We start from the raw sequence: 24,855 nt of genomic DNA, 5'->3' as shown, positions 1-24,855 counted from the left end.
AACTTCTTTAACACACTACTTCTCCGTTGTGAAGCGCGGGTATTTTGCTATATATATATATACTCCGATCTACATACTGTCAAATTAACGAACCACACGCCGTGGCGCAACGCAAGAGGCTGCACCTCTAACGCTGACGTCCGAGGTTCGATTCCCGAGAGGGGGGTGCAGTGAGTGTGTACTCCTGATGAGCCCAGAATTAGGGCAAAACATGTGTCGCGTACTCTTTGCATTATTTGACAGTAATACAGTATACACATACACATACATATATATCAGCGCTTCCTGATTCATTTTACCCTCGCACCCCCTGTGACGGACGAGGCCGATTTCGAACACCCTTGGTTTGAAATGAAGTATGAAAAAATATGAGGTTAATGCAGAAAAACAGATCACCAATTGAAGCTTTATGAATAATGGATACTTTATTCGCCATCAATAATTGTTTTGGTAAAGCCATAAGTGTAATCCTCCTTCCATTTTCTAATTTTTTCGCGACTAGTCACGATTAAATGAACGGTAAAAAAGTAAGAGCGAAGCGATGGTGACTCATTGAGGCAGGCGAGAGCACAATAGCACGCGGGCTCGATGTAGTGCGCATCAAGTCGATCTAAAATGTGTGATCAGAATTGAAAAAATATATCTTTTCAAGTTCTATTTGGATATAAGTAGGCTCTATTTAGTCGACAGAAATATCTTTGGTAGGAATGTAAGTTGAATTTAGTCTTTAAATTTCTATGGTGAAGAAAAATGTATGCAATGATGACTAAATTTAACTTACATTCCTACCAAAGATATTTCCGTCGACTAAATAAAAATTACTTATATTTAAAATTTAAATAGAACTTGAACAGATACGATTGTTCATAATACCCACGCAGCACTAAGTGCACGTTTAACAAGCAGCGTATTGCACTGATACGAAATAGCCTGCCAATTTAATTATTTAGGAATGGATAGATAAATTAAGATTTTGTACAAATAATCCATCCATCCATCCATTTTCCAACCCGCTGAATCCGAACACAGGATCACGGGGGTCTGCTGGAGCCAATCCCAGCCAACACAGGGCACAAGGCAGAAACCAATCCTGGGCAGGGTGCCAACCCACCGCAGGACACACACAAACACACCCACACACCAAACACACACTAGGGCCAATTTAGAATCACCAATCCACCTAACCTGCATGTCTTTGGACTGTGGGAGGAAACCGGAGTGCCCGGAGGAAACCCACGCAGACACGGTGTACAAATAATGTTTTTCATTTTTCTTCCTCGATGGATTCTGGCACCCCCAGCAACAGTTGCTCGCACCCCAAAGGGTATATATATATCTATATGTGTGTATATGTATGTGTGTATATACAGTGATCCCTCGATATATCGCGCATCGACTTTCGCGGCTTCACTCCATCGCAGATTTTAAATGTAAGCATATCTAAATATATATCACAGATTTTTCGCTAGTTCGCGGATTTCTGCGGACAATGGATCTTTCAATTTATGGTACATGCTTTCTCAGTTTGTTTGCCCAGTTGATTTCATACAAGGGACGCTATTGGCGGATGGCTGAGAAGCTACCCAATAAGAGCACGTATTACGTATTAAATAAAGCTTCTCAATGATATACGATATGCTTCCCGCACGGTGCTTCACACACTTAAAAGCTCCAACAGCTCGTATTGATTTTTCATTGTTTGGTTTTCTCTGTCTCTCTCACTCTCTCTGACATTCTCTGCGCCTGACAGAGGGGGTGTGAGCAGAGGTGCTGTTTGCACAGTGGCTGTTTGCTTAGAAGATACGGACGCTCCTCTAAAAAATGCTGAAAGGCTACCTTCATATTGATCCCTTCATTGCCGCTGCTTTATCGCAGTGCTTGCGTACTTAAAAGTGCAACAGCCCTATTGATTTTTGATTGTTTACTTTTCTCTCTCTTCTGACATTCTCTGCTCCTGACGCGCACCTTGAAGAGGAAGATATGTTTGCATTCTTTTAATTGTGAGAAAGAACTGTCCTCTCTGTCTTGTCATGGAGCACAGTTTAAACTTTTGACTAAAGGGTGTTATTTCATGTCTAGAGGGCTCTAATAATGTTAACAGTGTGGGAATTTATAAGGGCTTAAAATACAGTATATAAAAATAACCATACAAACATATGGTTTCTACTTCACGGATTTTCACCTATCGCGGGGGGGGTTCTGGAATGCAACCTCCGCGATCGAGGAGGGATTACTGTATTACAAGTATATACACATATAAATTAGACACCCAGACACACACAATCCCCACACGTTCCCCAGTCCTTTATCTGAACTTTCTTTTAAAAGTTTATAATCACACGGCCTGGGAAGTCTGCAGTGAATCCGGCGACCAATCCTGATGTGGGCCGTGGACGCGTTTACTTAATTTACATGTAAAGAAGCGATTTCACCGGCTCGGCGACAGTTCCTTTATTATACTCGCAGGCAAATCCACAACTTCATAGAGACGCTGTCGAAAGCGAAAGAATGCATGAAAGCAAGGTAAAGAAACGGAAAGAATCTCTTATTTATAAACAGCGCAAATATATTCACATGTACTTAACCTATATTACAGCTATATACTGTGGAACGGGCCCAGGACACAGACAGACGGACATCGTTGTTTCTCCCAACACACGTTTATTCACACACTACTATTTACAATATTTACAAGTTTAGTGTAGCAACCCAGTGCCTCCAGCACCGATTTCCCAAAAGTCCAGGCCTCTTACACAGTCACTCGTGCCTTTCTTCTGGCCACCTCCAGTCCTCTCTCCAGCTCTGTCCTCTTCCACCCGACTTCCACTCTCAAATGCAGGGAGGCGGCCCCTTTTATACCACCCTGGATGGGTTTCAGCTGCTTCCCGGCACTCCTCCTTGGACACGCCCCCGTGTGGCGGAAGTGCCGGCTGCGCACCCGGAAGCCCTTCGGGTGTCCCCATTCTTCTTCCCCCAGCACTTCCTGTTGTGGCGGAAGTGCTGGGCTCCAGGGTTCTTCAGGCACTGGGGCGCCGCCTGGCGGTGGCCATGGGCCCCTGCAGGGTTGGACTTCCAAGACCCCTACCCATGGCCACCAACAAAACCAGGGCAGTCGCCCCCTCGTTGTCAATTTATATGTGACAATACACATATAAATTAGACACCCAGACACACACAATCCCCACACGTTCCCCAGTCCTTTATCTGAACTTTCTTTTAAAAGTTTATAATCACATGGCCTGGGAAGTCTGCAGTGAATACAGAGACCAATACTGATGTGCGCCGCAGACAAGTTTACTTAATTTACATGTAAAGAAGCGGTCTCACCAGCTCGGTGACAATTCCTTTATTGAAGAATGAAGTCCGTCTCACCCGGGTGACTCGGCGTTAGCGTCCATCCATCGCCGACGCCCGCTCCACAACAGACAAGTAAAGCTGTCAGCTCCGAATATCCCTTTTAGGTTAGCAGGCATCCCTTCTATGTGCACCCAACCGTCCTTATTACGGAGTCTTCCTTGCTTTACCGCTGGTTATGTTATTTTTAAAATGTTTCCTTTTCTTTTTCATAACCGCTGCAAAGCGCAGGTATTTTGCTATCTACTCATATAAAAGGCAAAGCCTTCACTGACTCATCACTAATTCTCCCACTTTCCATATATGTGAGAAGCTGAAATTTTGCGTACTCATTCCTTGCAGTATAATTATAAAAGTTTCATGTCCTATTACAACACCCAAGGGGGGGGAAACGGGTGTACACCCTAAACTGTATATATAGATAGGGGAAACCCCTCCTTACTATTTCTGCTACTTCCAATTTTCCCATGCTCATCCTTTACACTGTACTTACAAACGTTAAGTATGTTTCATTTCGTAATGAACTTTTGAAAATAACATCTTCTTTTTGGTGGTTCTCACCATTACACCATAAGGAAGTTTAGGAACTGAGCTCTCCTTTTGGAGGTTTCATTCCTTATTTCCATTAAAAGAGGATTTATTTCACACACAAGGTCCACCCACGGTCCCCTTTCATTTTTCCACACGGCTGATGTCTACACACCTACCAAGTGGTTGGCTCCCTGCCTATATACATTAACGACATCCCGTGCTCATGTGCCTCCTAACTCGCTTCCTTACTGTCCTCAGCTGTTCATGCTCACTGCTCCCTTCTTCTTTATTCCACCACTTCAAGCCTGTTATTGTTCGCCTTGCTTCACATCTGCCTGCTGGTGACTCCTACCTTTTTGTTTATTCCACCGCTTTACTACGAAACTTACAACCACCATAACTTGAAACTTGTAATGGCACCAGGCTTTAGATCGAATCTCTGCACAAGAACCTCATTGAGGCAACTGTCTTCACTGAAACAGGCTCAGAGAAGACTATTTATTCCTTGCATCCCTCTCATACCCTCTGACCTCCCATTCCAGTTCAAACGCCTCCAATTTCCAGTAAGGGTCTGCTTCACTATGACAATAAATGAGTCACAGGGCCAGACTCTAAAAAAGGTCAGCATTGACTTGACACAAGATTGTTTCTCACATGGCCAACTGTACGTTGCATGCTCAAGAGTAAGCCTAGCAGACATTTTATAGCCTGAGGGCAGAACTGCAAGCGTTGTTTACAAAGAGATCCTTACATCCTAAAAATGTGTATTTCTCATACACAACATTTATAATCATACTCATCATTCTCAATACTCAAAATTTCATCTTGATTTTCATTTTACTTTTCTAGGTGTTCTAATTGTTTAATTAATCCATTATTTACTAATTAGTGGGTCTGATGCTAAAGTACTTGCAGCATGTGATAATTCATTGTTGTTTGCCTCGGTGTATGCTCTGCTCATTTTTAACTGTCATTAATAAGATACAGCGAAGGGGAAAAACTGCACAGAGAAAGGGCAAAATAGAATGAAATCAACAAAAGAGAGTTAAGCATTTAAATCTATAGCAAAAGCAGAAATATTTCTAAATGTCTTATAAATGTAAAAATCATGCTGCTGTGTTTTTCTGAATGTAGAATAAAAGAAAAATAATACCAGCTAATTAAATGAGATCAGTGCTATCAGGTGATGTCACTGATTGGGAATATTGTTAGAATAATAACCTGCTGTCACTCATAGAACCGAGGTTGGGAAACACTGGCGTAAATGTAGTATGAGAAGAAATGAGAGGCAAGAAATGCTGAACAAATACTTAAAAGAAACTTTTTCCATGTTATCCTTACGTGAAATTTATAATGTGTGAAGACTTTAGTCTAAATATCAAACAAACATATGCACTTTTATTCAAGAGTAGAACCAAAAAAAAAAATCATTCAATTTACGTGTTGAGTTAAAAACCCAAGCTCAAATGTCAATTGACAGAAAGTTGATATACATTCATGGGTGGTGTAGAGATTAAAACAGTAGGTGCTGTGGTTGAGGCCTGTTCAGAAGTATGTGTTGTACTGACAATGAAAGAGAGAATGTCCTGTGACCACTATCAGACTATCATGCGCCTTTTGCGCTTTGACAACAAAGACACCAGTGCAGAATGTGAGAAAAAAACGACAGATTTGTGGTGATTTCAGACATCTGACAACGTTTTCTTGAGAACTTACTTTTGAGTTATAACCCAGGGCAAAGACTTTATGAGTCTGTGGTCATAAAGCTTATGGAGCAGTTTCTGGACACAGGCAGAGATGTAACAACAAACAGCTTCTTCACAGTAGTTTCACTGGCTAATAAACTGCTACACAGCAACAGAACTCTGCTTATCACTATAAGTAAAATGGCACTTCCACCAACAGCTAAACTCAGTTTAGTATGCAAGCAATTCACCACACTAGTGTTTACATCTGGCATTGCCATGCTGACGGTGTATGCTCTCAAAAAGAAGTCTTTGATTTCGGTCTTGTGATAGCCGGTGTAAGGTTTTGCTACCTGTAAAAGATATCACTGAAGGGATATAAGCAGACACACAAACGCTGGTGAATCATGTCTTCGTGCTATCTTGTTCTCACTTGAATTTTTTGTTGTTCAGTTTTATTCTTGAATAAAACCACACTTGTTTCATTATACCTTTGTAAAAGTGTTTATTTTATATTCAAGTAACCACTTCAATGAGATCAAATCTGTCTCTGCCTCTCTCATGCATGCCCACACACATTCATACATGAAAACGCTGTGCCACTTGAACATGAGTTGTCATTCAATTGACATTTGACCTTGGGTTTTTAACTCATTGACAGCAACATATAAATCGATTTTTTCTTTGGTTATATTCTTGAATAAAAGCGCATATGTTTATTTGATATTTGGAGTAAAGTCTTCACACATTATATACTTCATGTCATTATTAGTATAAAATGGGAAACTTTGTTTTACAGATGTGTTCATCATTTCTTGCCTCACATTTCCTATCATCCTGCACTTACCCAGATCATTGTAGACATGGAACACACATGAAATGTATGTATTCCAAATAACGATATATTATTTACCCTATACAATTCCAGGCAGCCTACACCCAACTAAACACACTTGAGCTCTGAGAATTTTGCGACTGGCTTCAGCTCTGTCGGTGCGGTGGGGTGGGGTTTTGGATAACAGGCTGCTTGTGCTAATAGACACACACGGATGAGGAAAGATGCAAAGGAATTTAAGGTGGCCCGGAATTACTTGTTTTTTCACAGGCTTCAGGGATTCTAGTGTTAATATCAAATTCATTAGGTGTATAATTTGTCAGAGTTGTCTGTTTCCACATTTAACATAACATGACATTTCCCTAGCAAAACTACATCATTATTTTTAGTTAAGCCAGATTAAAGCATGTTTAGTTTAGTTAATTAATAAGGAATATGGCCAGGGACGCTAATAATAATATTTATTATGAGCTCCACATAGTATATGACATCTCATACCTTAGCTTCAGTACCTTAGCAGTGGCCTTGTGTCAGGGCATCTGTATCCTTCAATAGTCAAATAACTACCCCTTAAAAGGGCTACACTTCAACCACGTTAGCAATGGCCAAGGCTAGCTACATCTGCTTCAATACCTTACCAGGGGTCAGAGGGATGCCTTTTGGTTCCCACATTGTTACTCCTCAAAGAGCTGCACAAATAGTCTAATAGAGGCCAGGAGAAGTTCCTGCCACATGCCTGTATTCCTTGGATGTTTGAATTGTTACCTTACTCAGAGCAAATGATATCAATAAACAAGGGTAATTTCAGTGAGATAATATTCAAATTTTAGATTGATTATTACTTATGTTTATTTACAGACAGACCAGGCATCATATACTAGAAGACAAAAGTAGAAGAAAATTAACAATTTGAACCATTCAATTCAATGTCAAAGCTTCGCTCAGTATAACCAAGATGGAGATGTGAGTGTAAAGTAGAGTACATTCTACTCTACTACTTCCAATCTATCTAAGCTACTCCATAAAAGTGTACACCACCATGGTGCAGCCTGCATTTTCATCTTCTGACAGCATGATGTTTCGGTGTGTCTTTAGAACTGCCTATATCTTCTTGCTGTCATATTAAAACTGCATTCTCATATCAAAAGCTGCCTGTGATTTGCCTGTCTCAAAAGCTGTATAGCATCTGTCATCAATAGAGGTGATCAGGATCAGCCAACTTTCACTCTTGTGGCATGTGGCTGGGGATGGTACCCAACCGGGACACCCAGAAGGACCGGAGGAGGGCTTGTGCCTCCTCCAGACCACGAGGGGGTGACCGCCCTGGTTGTGTTGGGGGCCCTGTAGGGGCCCGTGGTCACCGCCAGGGGCGCCCCAATGCCTTGGGAGCCCTGGACCTCAGCACTTCCGCCACACCTGTCTGTGTCCGGGCTGTATCCCACACTATATAAACAGAAATCTAACTGTATACTTTGCATAAAGTTATTAACCAAAACAGTTTAATTTCCAGGCAAGCAAATGACTTCAATGATGCCTAAGGAATATTTTTACATTTTTATTTCAATTTGAATCAGGTTACCTATACAGACTTCCATGGTGGATTTTAAGTCCATGTTGTGAGTGCCATGGAGGTCACACTGGCATCCTGGCTGGACGACAGCATGAACTCTTTCTAAGTTGGAAGGTGCCAGGGGATGAATGAACAAAAGCCAGAGGTCAGATGCAATTCCATCCCTAATACGTTAGGCAGTAGGGGTATGTTAGAGGCATCCCAGCTTCAACACCCTCAGGTGTTCACAGGAAATGGATACTTTAAGAGGGCGCTGTCAGGGGAAGACTACCCTGGTTCCCAAACAACCCAGAAGTCCTCCCCATAAGTTATGCCGGATCAATGTAATTCGTTTGGAGTCCAGTATAAAGGGAGCCCGCTGATTTACCTCGAGTGGAGGGAGTGGTCTATCTTCAACTAGAGGCATAAGGAAAGCAATACATTGTTTCGAGTGATTATTGGTTGTATTCATTGTAAAAAGTGCTTGGTGTATTAAAAATCCATTATTTGAATTCATGATAGTGTTGGGTATTTTTCGGGCTGGGGTTTGGGACTCGGTGGTACCCCTTACTGGTTACAATGTTTAATTATGCTTTCTGCTTTCCAGATATAAGTAGTTCTGGATTCTGTTATGTAAAGTGAATCATATCATGAGATGCCCAATACAGTTGATTTTTGGTAAGAGCTAATGAAGTATAACAGGGATAAAAATACAGACTGTAATTTAAAATCCCAAGGCTGCAGCATGGATGGTGCTCTAATCCATCAGAAGAGAAGAGACACTTTTACGTCCCACAAGACAAGACTTTGTCTTAAGAGATTTAACCACGCCCAGGGTCGGAAATAAAATAAAGAGTAGATGACAAAGTAGAACATCGTAAAGAATTCAAAAACGTAGTAAAGATCGCATTAGTGCAAACAAACGGAAATTATTACTCGGTGAAATAACGGAACAGCAATAAAAGATCGAATATATTGTTTGCATTTAAACTTCAAGTTGGAGACTTGTAGATTGTTTAATTCGTGTTGCCATCAGGGAAAAGTAGTGTTTCTTCCCAATGAAGAGGAGTATCCGTGAGAATTATAAGTTTTGTTGTTTGGTGAAGTGAAATCCCGTGAGAGAAAATTTCAAGCCCCGTAAGACAAAACTTTATGCAAAGAGATTTGGAAAAGTCCCGCCCACATCTAAAACATTTACAACTATGCACACGGTTCAATCATTTCTCATTTGTGTGAATGCTATTGTCAGACACAGTTCATGTAGAGAGAAAGAAACGGTATTCACTCAGGGACAGTTATACATTATGTTGTCATGATGTACTGTAATTCCAAACACGGAATCAAAATTCAACGCAATATTGACGAAAAGGTAAAAGCGAAAAGAGATTGAATATATGGACAGGTGATATGACAGAAGTATTTAGATGTTGTTTGGCTTTAAACTTTAAGTCGGATAATTGTAGATTGTCGAATTCGTTTTGCCATCAGGGAAAAGTAGTGTTTCCTCCCAATGAAGTGGTGTATCCGCGAGAATTAAAAGTTTTGTTGTTTGGTGAAAGTCAAATCCATATATACATGAAGTTGCTGGCATGTAGCACAAGCAGGCGGGTTGATGAGTGAAGCACCCTTGCTTTTCAAGAAAAAAATTAGCCCAGTTGTTAACAAAATCCATGCTTTTATGTGGATATCAGGTCACAAACTAGCAGTGGAAGACAGTATGCTATGAAGTATATCCACACTGTATAGTCTTGGTAATAAGCCTGTTACAATTATGTTAATTCTTTTCGTTTTGCTGCAAATTCTTTAAAGTTTCTGTTTAATACATCATACAGTTGCAAACTAATAAATATTGATAAAATTCTTCAGGCAAGTGGATATTTCATCCTCAGTTCCATTTAACCTCAATGTTGGAAATGTTGGCAATAGAGAAGGATCTTACTTGAACTGCTGTGCTTTGCTTAGTTCATAATTCCAACATAACACACTATGGATGAACAGTTTTTTTCAACCTTAAGAGGCATGCCCCTGTGTACCAAGTGTTGTTTTTAGGTACAGGTTGGTATCCTCAGTGACTTGACACTGACTTAGATCCTGTCTTACTTTTATACAAAAAGCCTTTCAATGAATTGATGCTGCTGATTTTGGTGGTTTACTGGCTATAGTGGGGCCTGGAGAGACTGGAGCTAAATCAGCAAAGGACAAATTATCAAAACTAATGGAGTGAATAAAATTGTCAATTTGCTTAATGACTAGTTCCTAACAGAGCCCTCTAATGCATGTATCCTATCAACCAACTCTGTTAACAACACATTTTTGGCGATCTTCATTATGAGAAGGAAAAGCTCAGATGAACTTATTACAGGACACACAACTTGAAAATGAGCTCTCAGCAGGAGGAGATTGAATCAAGTCATATGTTGCTGGTGGATGATGCCATGATCAGGCTGGAAGAAAAATATCAGAATTACTTTTATTCATCAGTACTTAATGTACAGGAATTTGACTTGTAGATTTGGAGCTGCTCATAATGGAACATAACATCCTATACATACCTGTATAACATAAATAGCATAAGTTAAAAAGAAAAACTTAAAATTTGCAGAATAGTACAATTATAAAGGACATATGCAAATATTAATGTGAAATTGTGAGAGTATATTGTGTATGCATGTCCATACACATACATGTACCTACACTATAAACACACACACACACCTTCATACAATATATGAAAGAACGCATGAATATACACAGAAGACAGGGTTAATTACTAGTTTGAGAGGACTATGGCTAGGGGAAAGAAACTATTGAGGTGTCTGTTAGTTTTAGATTTAATTGACCTAAAGCATTTACCAGAGGGAAGTTTCTGGAATAAGTGATGACCTGGGTGAGATGAGTCTGTGGTAATTATTTTGACATGGTTAGTGACACGAGATGTACACAGGTCTGCCACAGATGGAAGAGCACAGCCAATTGTTTTCTTATCACACCTCACAACACGCTATAATTTAGATTTGGAGTGTGCGTGTTGCTGAACCAAACCAGAAAACAATGGAGAATGTGATTACACTTTCAGTTATAGCTTTGTAAAATTGAACTAGGATTGGCTAGAAAATATTTAATTTCTTTGGTTGGCGTAAGAAGTACAATTGCTACTGTGCCTGTTTAATGATGTAAGTAGTGTTAATGTCCCAGCTTAGAGTGTTTGTGATAGTTGTGTCCAAAAATGTGAAGGATTCCATCATCTTGACTACAGAGTAATTAATTACTAGTGGAAGAGGTAGTAACTGCCATTTGCGAATGTCAATGACTATTTCTACTGTCTTGGTTGTATTGAGCATTAGGTTGTTGGAAGCACACCAAGACACAAGACAAAACACTGGACCCACAGTCATTGGTGTACAAGGAATAAAATAGGGTGGAAAGTACAGAGCCTTGAGGGGCACCTGTACTACTCTAGAGACAGCCTGAGAGGTGGGAGCCCACACAAACATATTGTTTACAGTTTATCAGAAAATTGTAAATCCATTTACAGATGGAAGGATTCAGATCATTCTGTAGATGTTTTGTTAACAGCTCAGAAACAATCATTGTAAAATTTTAACTTAAGTCAACAAACAATATTCTAGTATAAGTTCCTTTACAGTCCAGATGTTCCAGCACAAAGTGAAGACCATGTTGATGGCATCATTCACAGATATATTTGTTTGATCTAAAAACTGAAGAGGGTAAAGATACTGCAGCTTGAGGGGCAACAAAGTGACAGTTACCATTGGTGAGTTGATGGTTTGGAGTATGATCCTGGGTGTGTCTTAACTTCTTGTCAACTTTTCTCTTACCTCTGCCTTTGTTCCCAGACATCTTTCTGGCTGTGTATTCTTTTAGTTTCCTCTTCTTGTCAACTGTTTTCTTAATCTGAGCTTTTACATGAACAAACATTTTCTTTTTGAAAAGGGAATATTTGTGGGGGCAGCTATCACTGAATTGTCTGCTGGAGAGAATGTTATAGTTAAGGATGAAATTAGCAATTTGTGAAAGACCAATTAATGTATAGATATTAGTGTTTTTTTGGTACTTTGATAATGTACAAGTCAATGTACTCAGTTAATACTAAACAAGTGTCACAATGGTGGAAACGTTTCTGTTACTTATTTGCCCAAAATCCAGTTGTAGATGTTTCCCTATACAAAAACATAATCCTAAAATGAAGTTTATCATAGATGGATCAAGCTGAGGGTAGGAACCACGACAAGAGCAGTATGTCTAAAATTTCCACTTAAATACTATACTGAAGAATTGTCCAGTAATAAGTGATACAAATGTTAAAAACTTAATGATTCAAGTATTACACAATAAGACACCATATGCAAATTAGCACTCAGACACTTCAATGTCGTTTTTGGATTTTTCTGTTTTCTTTCTTTTGTATCTCTACACAAGAAAATGAATGGCAGTTTAGCGTCTTTATAATTGCTTAATTAAAGACAATTTACCCTTTTCTTGTGTGATTTACCAAAAATCTATTTTCTCCTTTTTCTTCCATTCACTTGGTAGGCCTGTAAAGATTATAAGCTGAGAGAATTTTTGAACTGCCAGTGAATAAGGTTCTTTTAAATAGATACAGTAGAGTTATTTAGTTTTCCTGTTTTATGACCTTAGTATTTTATTTTCTTTCTCCTTAATGTATTTTGCAAAACTAATATATTATGTTGTCTAACCTGTATTGCAATATACATATTGGCTAAGCCTGTTTTTGTTTTTCTATAAAGCACTAAGAGGTAGATCCATTGTGATGAGTTCTATATAGTAAATTAAATAAAATTTAAAAATGTCTTTCTATATAGAAAAAGTTGCATCATCAGAGAAAGAATAATTTAAATATTGTATTGTTTTGTAGACATGTGAGGTTGTGAGGTACTAATTTATAGTTTGATTTGCTAAAAGAAAATAACCCTGGAATTTTCTTTTTAATACTGAAGTTAAAAAAAATAAAATAAAATCCTATGCTGTTCATGCTGTAATTAATCTTACAAGTGTCCCTTTCTGTCATCATGCTGACTCCCTTGCTGTAAAGCGTGGTGCATAGCGTGGATAATTGAAGTGTGGATAAAGGAGGCTTGAGTGAATGGATTTCTGTAGTATTACCTTTTTATTAAGGACTGTTGTACAGGGATGTTTTGTCAATGTTGTCCTTGAAGAAAAAGAAAATTATTTTAAAGTAGCTTATGACTAATAATCTGAGTTGCACATGGGCTCGTAGCAGAACTGAAGACTGAGGCTCTAAAAAGCAAAGAAAGAAAATAAGAAAGTGACATATGGTTTAATGAGATAAATGTGGAGGCTGCCATAGCAATGACATCAGACGAATGCAAAACAAAGATGAACCAACATCAGCAGTGTTTAGAAGTTGCAAACTTTAACAAATCTGTAACTGATAACAAGAATGTGGCATATTGCAAATAATTCTACAGCTAACTGTAATGCCTGCATGTTTACTGAAGAAATTACAACATAATGCATATTAAACGATAGCTGCTAGAACTTTTATTTTGAACAAATTCTAGATGGTGACTAGATTAAAAAAAAAGAAAAAAAAAGTTCTTTGGTCACACAGTGCAATACATATCATTATCAGGGCGTATGCCAGAATCCAAGTAAATGTTACCATATAATCATCTCTGTTATGACCTACAAACAAAATAAAAGAGCATTTTTAATACTGAATGAAAAAAGTTTTCACTCACTTGTTCACTCACTCTCAGATCTTTTTTTTTCCAAAATATTTTTTATTTAGGAAATGTAGCATTATTTCATTTTCAAAAATTATTTTTTTTTTGCATAAGCTTTTTTCTTGCACATATGTGCTTATATAAATTGAATGTCATATGCTATTGTGTGTTGAGTCAGAGATACTTGATTTTGCATGATTTCCATGTATAAATGTTTGTACTTTGTTGTCCAGTATTCAGTGGAGACAAAGGAAAATAAATAAATATACCGTATATACTCACGTACAAGTCTGGTCTTGAAATCCAAAAAATCTATCATAAAATCAGACCCCAACTTATACGCCCGTTCAAAAATACAATTTTTTTTTTTACATCTTCTTGCTTCCTCCAATCTCGCAGCAGTTTCTCAGACATATCAAATTTTGTTGCAGCAGCACAGTTACCAACTTCTTTTGCCACTTCAGTGACTTTTAATTTAAAACCAGCTTCATATTTTCTTCTGATCGAATGCTCCATCGTAGATAAGGGATGCTCTTACGATAAAGGTGTATGAGGGTGTGAGACACAAAAAACACGAAACAGTGCAAATGTTGCTTTGGAATAGTTTGGGTAGTACCATGTGGTCACGTAGGCACAATACATAGGGAAAAAAGGGAGTGTGCTCTGTGGTTACCCTCTTGGGTGCAGAAGCGTATTATGGCCACGGAGAAAAAAAAAAAAAAATACAGTCACAGTGAAGAAAAAAAAAAATGTGGAAGAGAGGAAGTCAGTTTAACAAAGCATGTACCAAGTAACATGGGTCAGGGAACACTTAACACAAAACATTTAATGTGCTACGTTACTTATGACGGGGTTTGAGAAAATCTAGTAAATTAAACATTGATTTTAAAATGATGTTTACAATGTTCTACTCTAATCACAAAATAAACTAGGTGAATTAAGTCAACATGTCGAATTTATTCTCAACATACTAATTTTTTTCTTCACTGTGTCCGTATTTTTTTTTATTTCCTTTTCCGTGGCCCTAATACGCTTCCATACTCAGGTTGGCGTTAGTATATCATAACCTTTTTGACCAATAGCACAAGATTAAAATACCCGAAATTATACAGTAAAATGAAGCCCCGACTTATCTGGAGGAGAACTTAAACATGAGTATGTACGGTAAATTCTAAAATAAGGCACCAAAAAACTACACAATAACAAAGAGCTGAACAACTGTCCTGGAAAAAGTATTAGCTGATAGTGTCTTCATGGATTAAAGGTGCAAGATATTACAGCTATTGGATTTCATCAGACCATGGCAACTTGGCTAATTATTAAACATAATAGAGGAACCCACATAACCTTCATATGCTCAGATAAGACTGGAGCTGAAAAGAAAACATTAAAGTGTCATAAGAGAATCTGCATTGTGGGATTCAGTTGGTTAATTATCAGTTTTGCCTTCATCAATACCAGTAATTTATCAAATAATTTTTCAAGGGTCCTACTTTATTTATCTTACCTTTCTCTATTATAGGAAGCAGGTCTCCATCCTTTAAACTTATATCAAGGTAACTGAGGTGTGCTTGTTTTAAGGAGTAGAATGGTACAATTTATTAATAAATACAAAGATTATAAAAGCATAATAAATGCATACTGTATATATTGTGAACGCGGTCCCAAGAGGACATGGCCGTTCCTCCAAAACCCCCTCTTAAACAGTGATACAATGGGAAACAAACACAGCTTTTCATCTTCTCTTTGCGGAACAACAACTAGCCTGCTACTTGCTGCTGTGCTGTGTGAGGTTTCAAACATTCAAAAGACTGCACCGTGGCTGGCCTAGTGTCTCACTGCCTTGTCTCTCTTCCCCCAGACATCCTCTGGTTTATACTTTATGCTTTATTATGCTGTATTTGAATAAAGTTTGTTTCTTGAAAACCCTGAATTAACCTGTGTAACTTTGTGACCCAAGTGTGACAATATATTTACGTATAAGAGACTTGACAGACAAACATATCTATATTACTAAACGAAGTTTATATATATGCACGGATGCCAGAGGCCAGCAGCACCGAAAGCGCACGTGCACAGCGCCTCAGAGTCAAACCCAGCGGCTTCCCAGAGTCAGTAGGTGGCGCCCAAACAACACAACACAACCTGTAAACTAAATTTCTGGTCACAATACAACTGCCGCCCGAATGCAAACGCCCACACCACTGCATATACAACCTTCGTTTAGTAATGTGTTGACCAGATGAATAACCAAGTGATTGGGTTGCTTTCTGGAGAAAGCCACGTCTTTCTAAGTACTGACAGTGTTGATTCTGTACATGAAACTGAGCATCTTAATTTCCCATTTGAATATTTAAACACTATTAGCCCAGCCGGATTACCACAACACAATCTTAACCTTAAAGTAGGGGCAAAATTACCTTTTAAACTTAAACAATGCCAATTTCCCATTAAGGCTGCATGTGCCATGACGATCAACAAATCCCAAGGACAAACCATGGACAAAGTAAGGATTTACCTATCTGAGCCTGTATTTGGACATGGACAACTTTATGTTGCCTTTTCAAGAGTCAGGCGTTCATGTGATGTTAAAGAGAAGGTTTTAACTACTCCATACCAGTCAGAGCTGATTCAAGGACAGAAAACCATCTTTACCAAAAATGTTGTTTATAAGGAAATTTTTGATTAACTATTTTGAATTTACCACTTTATGAATTTTTTGTTTCCAATTTACTTCATTTAAACCTTTACACTCCAATATTTTTTTTACTTATGAGTGCAGCAACTCAAAGACATTTTGGACTTAAATGATATAACAATTAAATTTCAATTTTAGTTTTAATAAATTAGTACAAATATATTTATTTAATTAAATGACAACTTTCTCAGGACGCTCCCACCCTTCATGATTTTTCATCCCTCCAAAGATTGGAGGGAACAGAAAGTGATTGCCATTCTTGAATTTCTGATTCTTTACAGAATTGGGGGTTTACTGGTTACATATACTGTAGACAGGCTGTTTTACTGGTATTTAGAGTTCTACTTTGTCTTGGCACAGATGAATAGCTTTACAATATCAAGTCTTTATGGATAATGTCGTGTTGAGCTGTTGCTTTATTGTTGCTCCTGGGTTAAGTGGAACGTTCTTCATGTGTTGGAGTGCACTTTTTCCCTTTGTTGCATGATTGTTGCTGCTTTCTTAGCTTTCTTATCACTTACAGTTATAAAATCAGTGTCTCCTAATAAGCAAGTTCTTCTGTCCATCTTAGTTGTCATCTCTTGAATTATAGGTCTTTGTCCTTGCTTGAGTCCATTTTGCACCTTCTGGCTCAAGAAGTCTGCTGAGGGGCCACTGGAAAGATGTCAGTTCATCTCCGATCTACACCTTTCTTATCAGACGAAGTCCAGGCAGATCCTGGTACAAGCTGGAGTTCAGTTACTTAGTTTGGAATGCAAGTAGGGGAACATGCAGTTGGTTTTCTGCATCCCTTGTAAATCTGTTTTCTTAATCGGCTTAGTGTGCCACTAAAGCCTAGCAAAATGGGTAATGCCCACTTTCTCCTACAACATAGGCAATTTATAACTGGGGAGTAGATTTTACTGGCTTTAGTGTGGTTGGTTTTTAGTTTTCAGGCAAATGTCAAAAATACAAAAAAACAGGATTACACCATCGTAATAAGGCATAACTGTTGAGCCATTAGACTGACCCTTTGCTTGGGCATTGATATTTTTATTTGTGTCTGTCAGTCCTTTTTACAGTCAGTAAAATTATGATGGTAGTTACTAATAATGTTTAACCTTTGCCTCTTTTTCTTTTTTTATGTCAATGGTATATCCCTGGATTTCAGTTTATAATATTAGTCTTGATGAACACCTTTAGCTTATAATGACAGCAGCAGTAACATGTTACCTGAAAGGCATTTTAATTCTGCTTGACACAGCACTTTAAATTCACACAGATAAAATGTTCCTTAGCTCCTCCTAAATAATGACTATTCATTTTATTAATCTTAAATCGCTAAACTGTTACTGGTAGAAGATGGTTGGTATAACTGCATTATGCTGGGCCTACACTGTGCGATTTTTAGAACTAGTGGGAATACAACCACACGGGTGCTCAGACTATATGTGTATTTGGCCCAGACAGAGAGTTTTACCCATTCAAAAAAAGGCTTTCTCAAAATGTCAATAAAGAAAAGAGCTGTGCTCCTAATCCTTGATGTACTATGCTCTGAATGTACAAAGAAAAGAAAAAGGCTGAAAAGGCATTAGGAAATTGGTTTTGTGGGATAGCTCACATTAAAATACAACCAACTGAAGTTTTTGACATGACAAAAATTCTTCCAGTCATACAACAGCCCAATCATTGCAACTCCTCTCATAATGCACCTGAAATGATGACTGATGAAGCTTAAATTTACATCAACACAGAAAATCATTCAGCGACTGCAGACCAGGCTTAAAATCTTGCCAAAATCACACAGTGAATGCCTGCCATTAGCTAGCTGCCCACTTTCCATTGTGGTGACTTAAAAGGTGACTTCTGTCAGACTGAAGGATTTAATTCAAACCGCTGTTTGCAGGGCTTTCTTGATAAAGTTCAACCTATTATCTGAGCTTCAGCTGGTTTTAAGTGACCAATGTGTTCAAAATTACCTTTATTGGTTTTCTTTACTGATTTAGAGACCATTTAAGGGAACTATCTTCATGAAAATAACTTTCAGAATATCAGTATGTAAGATATCTGAAAGGATGTTCATGGTGACTGACTTTTTTTGTTAAAATTTAACCATGGTAACTGCTCGATTGGGGAGTTTTAAATGCTGTCATAAGAGAGAATCTAGCAGATCAAACTAAGTTCAAAACATTAAATTAAATATTAGATATGAGAAATTTTTGAGAACAAATTTCATGGAAAGTAGGAAGGAGAAAGCATGTTTGTAACTGTTTTGCAGCATCTCTGTTCAAAAGAGATTACTAAACAAAAATATGCATACAGTATGTGGGATTATTGTAACTATCTATAAATGGGACCATAGTAGGCTCACTTGATCCTTTGTAATTTTTTTAGATATGTTTGTTACCACTTATTTTAAGTTATATTTCACACATTCTTTCCTGCCATTGACCTGTCTGAATTTTGATATCTCAATAGTGAAACTTTTAAACATAAGGTAAACACAGAGAAAACATTACAAATAGCGGGGCAATACACCAATTTCTTGTCTTCTACATTCTGCATTCTGATTTAAAGATAGGGTCACATATTAATAAAGACAATTGTACTGAAGGTTTTACTTAATTGATTTGGAGGTCTCTTAAACATTGAAAGCTAATCAACACTCCCTTGTCTCTGGGAGACAGACTGTCTTTTACAAATGACTAGAAGACCTTTTCTTCCATGTAAATGTCAGTGCTTATACAAAGAGCACTCACACATTTTCTCATCCCTGTAATAGGTTGTCAGTTGGTCTCTTATGAATTTTAAGACAAAACAAACCTCTAATACTTTTAACATGTCACAATTTTATATTATTGGAAAAATGGTGTAGGAATAAAAGCACACAGAAATGATAGACAAATGCCCAATTTCTTACTTATTTTTATTTAGAATATCTCACAGATGCACCTTCCAAACACACGGCACAACAGGAGATTCAGAAAGTAAGAAAATTATTCATTGGAGGATAATATTTTACTTGGAATCACCCTGCATGCATGCTATGCACAGGTACTTAAAGTAGTACAAAATTAAGCAAGGTAAAGAAAGTCTATAGAAAGGTTATAACTTGTAATAATCAGATAGAGTACCACACTATTTTAATAGTGCATAATGCTTTTCAGATGATTGACAAAAAGTCAAGTATATAATTTGTTTACAAAATTTAATAAATGCATTAAGGAAAGTCATGCAAACTATTAATAAACCTTTTAACACAGTGCTTCGGATTATTTTAAGGAGATTATGCTGGATGTTAGCATATTTCCCTAGAAATGTCTATAGTAGCCAGTGGTGGAATTTTAACATTTCAGCATTGGGGAGGATAATACAGATGCTTCATCTGCTCTACACTGATGTGATCCTTCCCTTCTGTCAGACTGCCAAAGAGCAGCTTGTGTGACACAGATTCAGCCTTGAAATCTCTGCCGTTTCTCTCAGCTGCTTAGAAATATTCTTTTCAAGGTGCAGCTGTCTTGCCTCAAAGGGGATGAAAGAGGATCCCATCCACAATGACATTTTGCCCCCTGATCTAAAGGCTTAAGTAAAATGAAGGATGAGTTAATTTTTCTTTTTTTCAAAATTCAAATACAGTCACATTTTAAAACAGTAAGATCATTTCATATATGCAGCAAAAAGGATGGGATCATCCTAAATACTGAATACATGCATAAATAGATATGATGGCTGCAAGGGTCTTAGTGATTAAGAGCAAGTATTGGAATAATAAAAACAGCAATGAAGGGGAAACTCTTGTATCTAAACTGTCCATATAGCTACCAAGGCAGGGAACACATCTTTAGATGTGAAAGATGTCTTTGTTCAGTACATTCAAAGATACAATGGTACAGTGCTTAATAACCAGTGGTAATCATTTAAAAGCACCAGCAAAGAATTGTTTTTAAGCATTACTTCATAGGTGATATCTGAGACTTCAATTGAGATATTGCACTAATCTTTACCTTTAACTCCAAAGAACTGCATGAAAAACAACCAGCCTCAAAATTACTATTCTGTAGCAGACACCATTATTAAAGGTGACAAACTACTATACATATAATTTTGAGTGATTAGACAGTACAAAGTTAACAAAAATCAGAAAATAAAACAGGCAACATGTTAAGTTGTCGATTTTAATAAATACATTCTTGTTTATCATGATGCAGGAGAGTGGAAACGTGTTACATGTTGGTCAGACATGCAAGTTATGAATTTCACCGTACTCTGTATAGATGATAACACTACTTCTACTACCACTAGAACAGAGAGTGTGCTACTGTCATTAGTCTCAATAACACATGAAAACCAGAATTAAAAAAAAAAAATGAAACATTCTTATGATTTTCCGAAATTGAAGCTTTTTTTTTTTACTTTTATTCTCCAGGAAAGACACCAGCTAAATGATCAAAAATAGCTTGTTTTAACCCTTACAGTAAATATAAACACTAACAACCACTTGCAGATGACATGTCATGAAATGGAGAATGTCATTACTGAAATGTTAACAAAGACATTATAATGCATGCATCGACTTGTTGGTAACACAATCGAAAATTGGGAGAAGGCAGGGTAACACACAAATATTGTGCTCAGCACTGATCTTAGACAAATCTGCTCATTGTATTCCTTATAGATCCCTCTCAAAACTGCCTCTGATGGCAACGACTGTTGTGACATCATGGGAGTATACCTGCTTGCTATTATCTCATAGTAAGGAGGTTTTCAAATGAGATTTTATGCGAAGGCTAATTGTATGGTCAAAATCGATAATAGCTCAACAGCTGAAATGTTGTATTTCTGCATATTTTGTAGGGCTGAAATCAGAACCTCCTCTAAGTTAAAGATGACAGATCACACAACATCTTTTATCACAATATTACAAAAAGGTATATACTGTATATTTAATAGATACTGAAGCATTCCATGTACAAATATAATTTCCTTTTTTATTCATGTTTTTGCCATAGTTATCATAACATATGATGAATTGAAATCACTTTGCAAATTGAATATATATAAATAAGCAATGAATCCTTAATATTTAATTCCATCATTTCTTTTACTGTCAAATTTTTTATGCGGTATTAATCTTAATTAGAACTATTGTGCAACAATACGATTTAACATTGGTATGTCAATATTTAAGAAAGAATATAAAACACGGCAAGTTGCAAGGTTTCATTACAACGGCAATGAACTCTCATACAAAATATAACATCTGTTTAAGTTTAATTACTTCAAGTGAAGTGATTTTTTGCATCTTCAAAAATCAAATGAATGTTTTAAAGACCCTAAAATTACAAATTACATTGAAAGATAGTTTCCATATAGAGTGTATTCTTCGGGATTTGCAATGTTGACTTTTCTTTTTTGTGCAACAGGTCCTTGAGGAGCTATGATTTTTTCTTTTTCTACAATCCACATTCAATCATATATCCTATCCATCCAAGCTTACCAAATCACATTTTTCAATCACTACCCTAGAAAGACATTTTTTTTTTCTTACGTGGAAGAACATCACTTCAATGGCTGAACTGTAGCCTTTAGCCAGAACTGCAAAAAAAGGCAGGAAAACAAGCATGAACAACAACATTACTTTCTATTGCACATTTTCATACACTGGAAGTAACTTAAAGTACTTTACAAGGTGTCAAAGAAATAGTAACAAGAAAAGAAACTATTTTAATTAGGTAAGAATAGCAATGAATAAGCAATACAAAATAAACCAATATTAGCTTATATAACAGATATATAATTAATAAAAAAAGTAGTGTCCTTAATTATAATATAATAGTCTAAGTCTTTAAAGATGAGTCCAATGATAAAGTCAGATGGCAGTGAGGATGGAAAAAAACAAAATTCCAGTCAAGCTGGAGAAAAAAAAACAAAATCTACAGGGTTTTCAATGCCAAAAGATCACCAAGCTCCCAATGGATAGTCTATGTAACGTAAATGTTAAGCGATTTTCTCATTGTTAATAATACATTTTATTTATACAAGGCGAATTTCTACGCACTCAAGGACACTGAACAAACAATACAAAAATGCATTATAAACAAAACTTAAACGTCAAAAAATATAAAAATTAAAACTAAACAAAGCCACTGTAATCATAGAGAAAACGCCATTTTAAACAGATGGATTTTAAGTTTACATTTGAAGGTTGAAAATGATTCAATATTTCTAAGCTCAATAGTTAATGGGTTCCAGAGCTTGGGAGCAGAAAGACTGAATGTTCTGCTCCCCATGGTGGTTAGACGGACGAGAAAGACAGTTAGATGGATGGAGGAAGATTATCTAAGGTTACGGGTGGGAATGGCAACATGAAGAAGGTTGGACAGATATGGAGGGGTGAGTATATGAATGGCCTTAAATGTTAACAGCAGAATTTTAAAATCAATTCGAAACTTAATCAGGAGCCAATGAAGCTGCTGCAAGACCCGGATTAATATGGTGAATAGACGGGGTTCAAGTAATAATGCAAGCATCAGAATTCTGGACTAGATAAAGCTTATGGAGAGATTTATTACAGAGACCAAAGAGTAGTAAATTGCAATAGTCCAGACAAGAAGTAACAAGACTGTGAACAAAAATGGCATTGGTATAGAGAGTGAGTAAGGGGCGGATGCGATTAATATTACGTAGGTGGAAATAAGCAGACCGGGTGATGTTGTTAATGTGGGATTGGTAAGATAGAGTACTATCAAGGATGACACCCAGATTTTGACCGGAGGTGAAGGGGAAACAAAAGAGTTATTAATAGCAAGTGAAAGATTATCGGCTTTGGATAATGATGGTCTTGTACCAATGAGGAGAACCTCAGTTTTGTCACTGTTTGATTTAAGAAAATTTGAAGAAAACCAGGATTTAATTTCAGCAATGAAGTCAATAAGCGAAGATAGTGGAAAAGAATAGGTGGATTTACTATCAAGTTAGAGCTGGGTGTCATCAGCATAACAGTGAAAATTAATGTTATATTTACAAAAGATATTGCCAAGGGGAAGAAGTTAAATAATAAAAAGAAGAGGCCCCAGGACAGAGTCCCGGGGCGCACCTGAAGTAACAGCTGTGTGTTGGGATGTGAAAGTTTTAAGCTGAAAGACCTGAGTGCGGCCTGAGAGGTAGGATCTGAACCAATCTAGTGGAGTGTGGATAATTCCAATCAAAGATAATCTATTAAGGAGAGTGGTATGACAAATAGTATCAAAGGCTGCACTCAGATCAAGAAGGATGAGAATAGTAATTAAACCAGGAGGTTGTAATTTTAACAAGTGCTGTTTCTGTACTATGGAGGGGGAGAAAACCAGACTGCAACATTTGAAATAGATTATTATGAGATAAGTGGGAGTGAATTTGGATAGATACTATATTTTCAAGAATTTTGGAGATGAAGGGCAAATTAGAAATAGGGTGAAAATTACTGAAGTTAGTAGGATCGGCACCAGGTTTTTTCAGTAATGAGGTTATTGCAGCAGTTTTAAAAGATGAAGGAACAGTACCAGTAGTGACAGAAGAGTAAATTACAGCAGAAATAACCGGGACCAGAGAGGGGAGGCAGGCTTTAAGTCCCCAGAAAGCAGAGAAAAGTAGAGTTTAGTAAAGATTTCATATCCTGGAGGAATATAATAATTCTTATACATGTATATTTTAATAGGAGTACACCTAAAATGTAGCTGCGAAAAACTGAAACAATGAAGAGATTGTCCTAAGGTCAGGTTAGAGTCTGACAGCTTTATCTGCATGCTCCTTTTACATTATTAATTTAAAAAGAAAAACATTATTTTTAATCAATGCATGAGATGGTAGAATATTTGAGCAGCTATCAAAAACAACTTGGCATAAAACTGCTGAAGAGCTGGCTTTCCATAATGGATGATACAATTACTATAATTAAATGTAGAATGTTAAATATTTAACTTGGGCCTTTTATGATAATATATTATTCCATGCAAGGTGACATTATAAAATGTTTAAAATTGTGCATAGAGTACCACATCGTCAACTTGATGGAAAAATATAATAAATAGACAAACATAAAACTATAAATGTTTGCAGATGGCTATTGATCAATACATTAAAAACAAGTAATTCAAAAAATTAAGAAAATATTTTTAAAAATGTAACATAGTAGAGCTTGGTCAAAAAAGCTTAATCCAACTTCATAGGGATAGAGGGCTTGAACATGTCCTGGCAACACTGGCAGAAATCAAATCTAGAAGGGGTTGTCATCTATAAATACTATTCATCAATTTGTGTTAAACAAGGTAAGTACTTTAATTATATTTAATGATACTACTACAGTGGCAAAGTGTTATGGCCAAGAAGCATTCCTCTGTAAATTGGGCCTGTAGTTGGTCTTTTAATTTTAAAAGATATGTTCATAATAAATACCTTCTGGCCATATTGCAACAGTGATGCATACAGTATTTACAGTCTCACTGCAAATGTGTTTA

The sequence above is a fragment of the Polypterus senegalus genome, chromosome 6 (assembly GCF_016835505.1).
Source record: "Polypterus senegalus isolate Bchr_013 chromosome 6, ASM1683550v1, whole genome shotgun sequence".
Taxonomy (NCBI): Eukaryota; Metazoa; Chordata; class Cladistia; order Polypteriformes; family Polypteridae; genus Polypterus; species Polypterus senegalus.
This window is presented reverse-complemented; position numbering follows the sequence as displayed.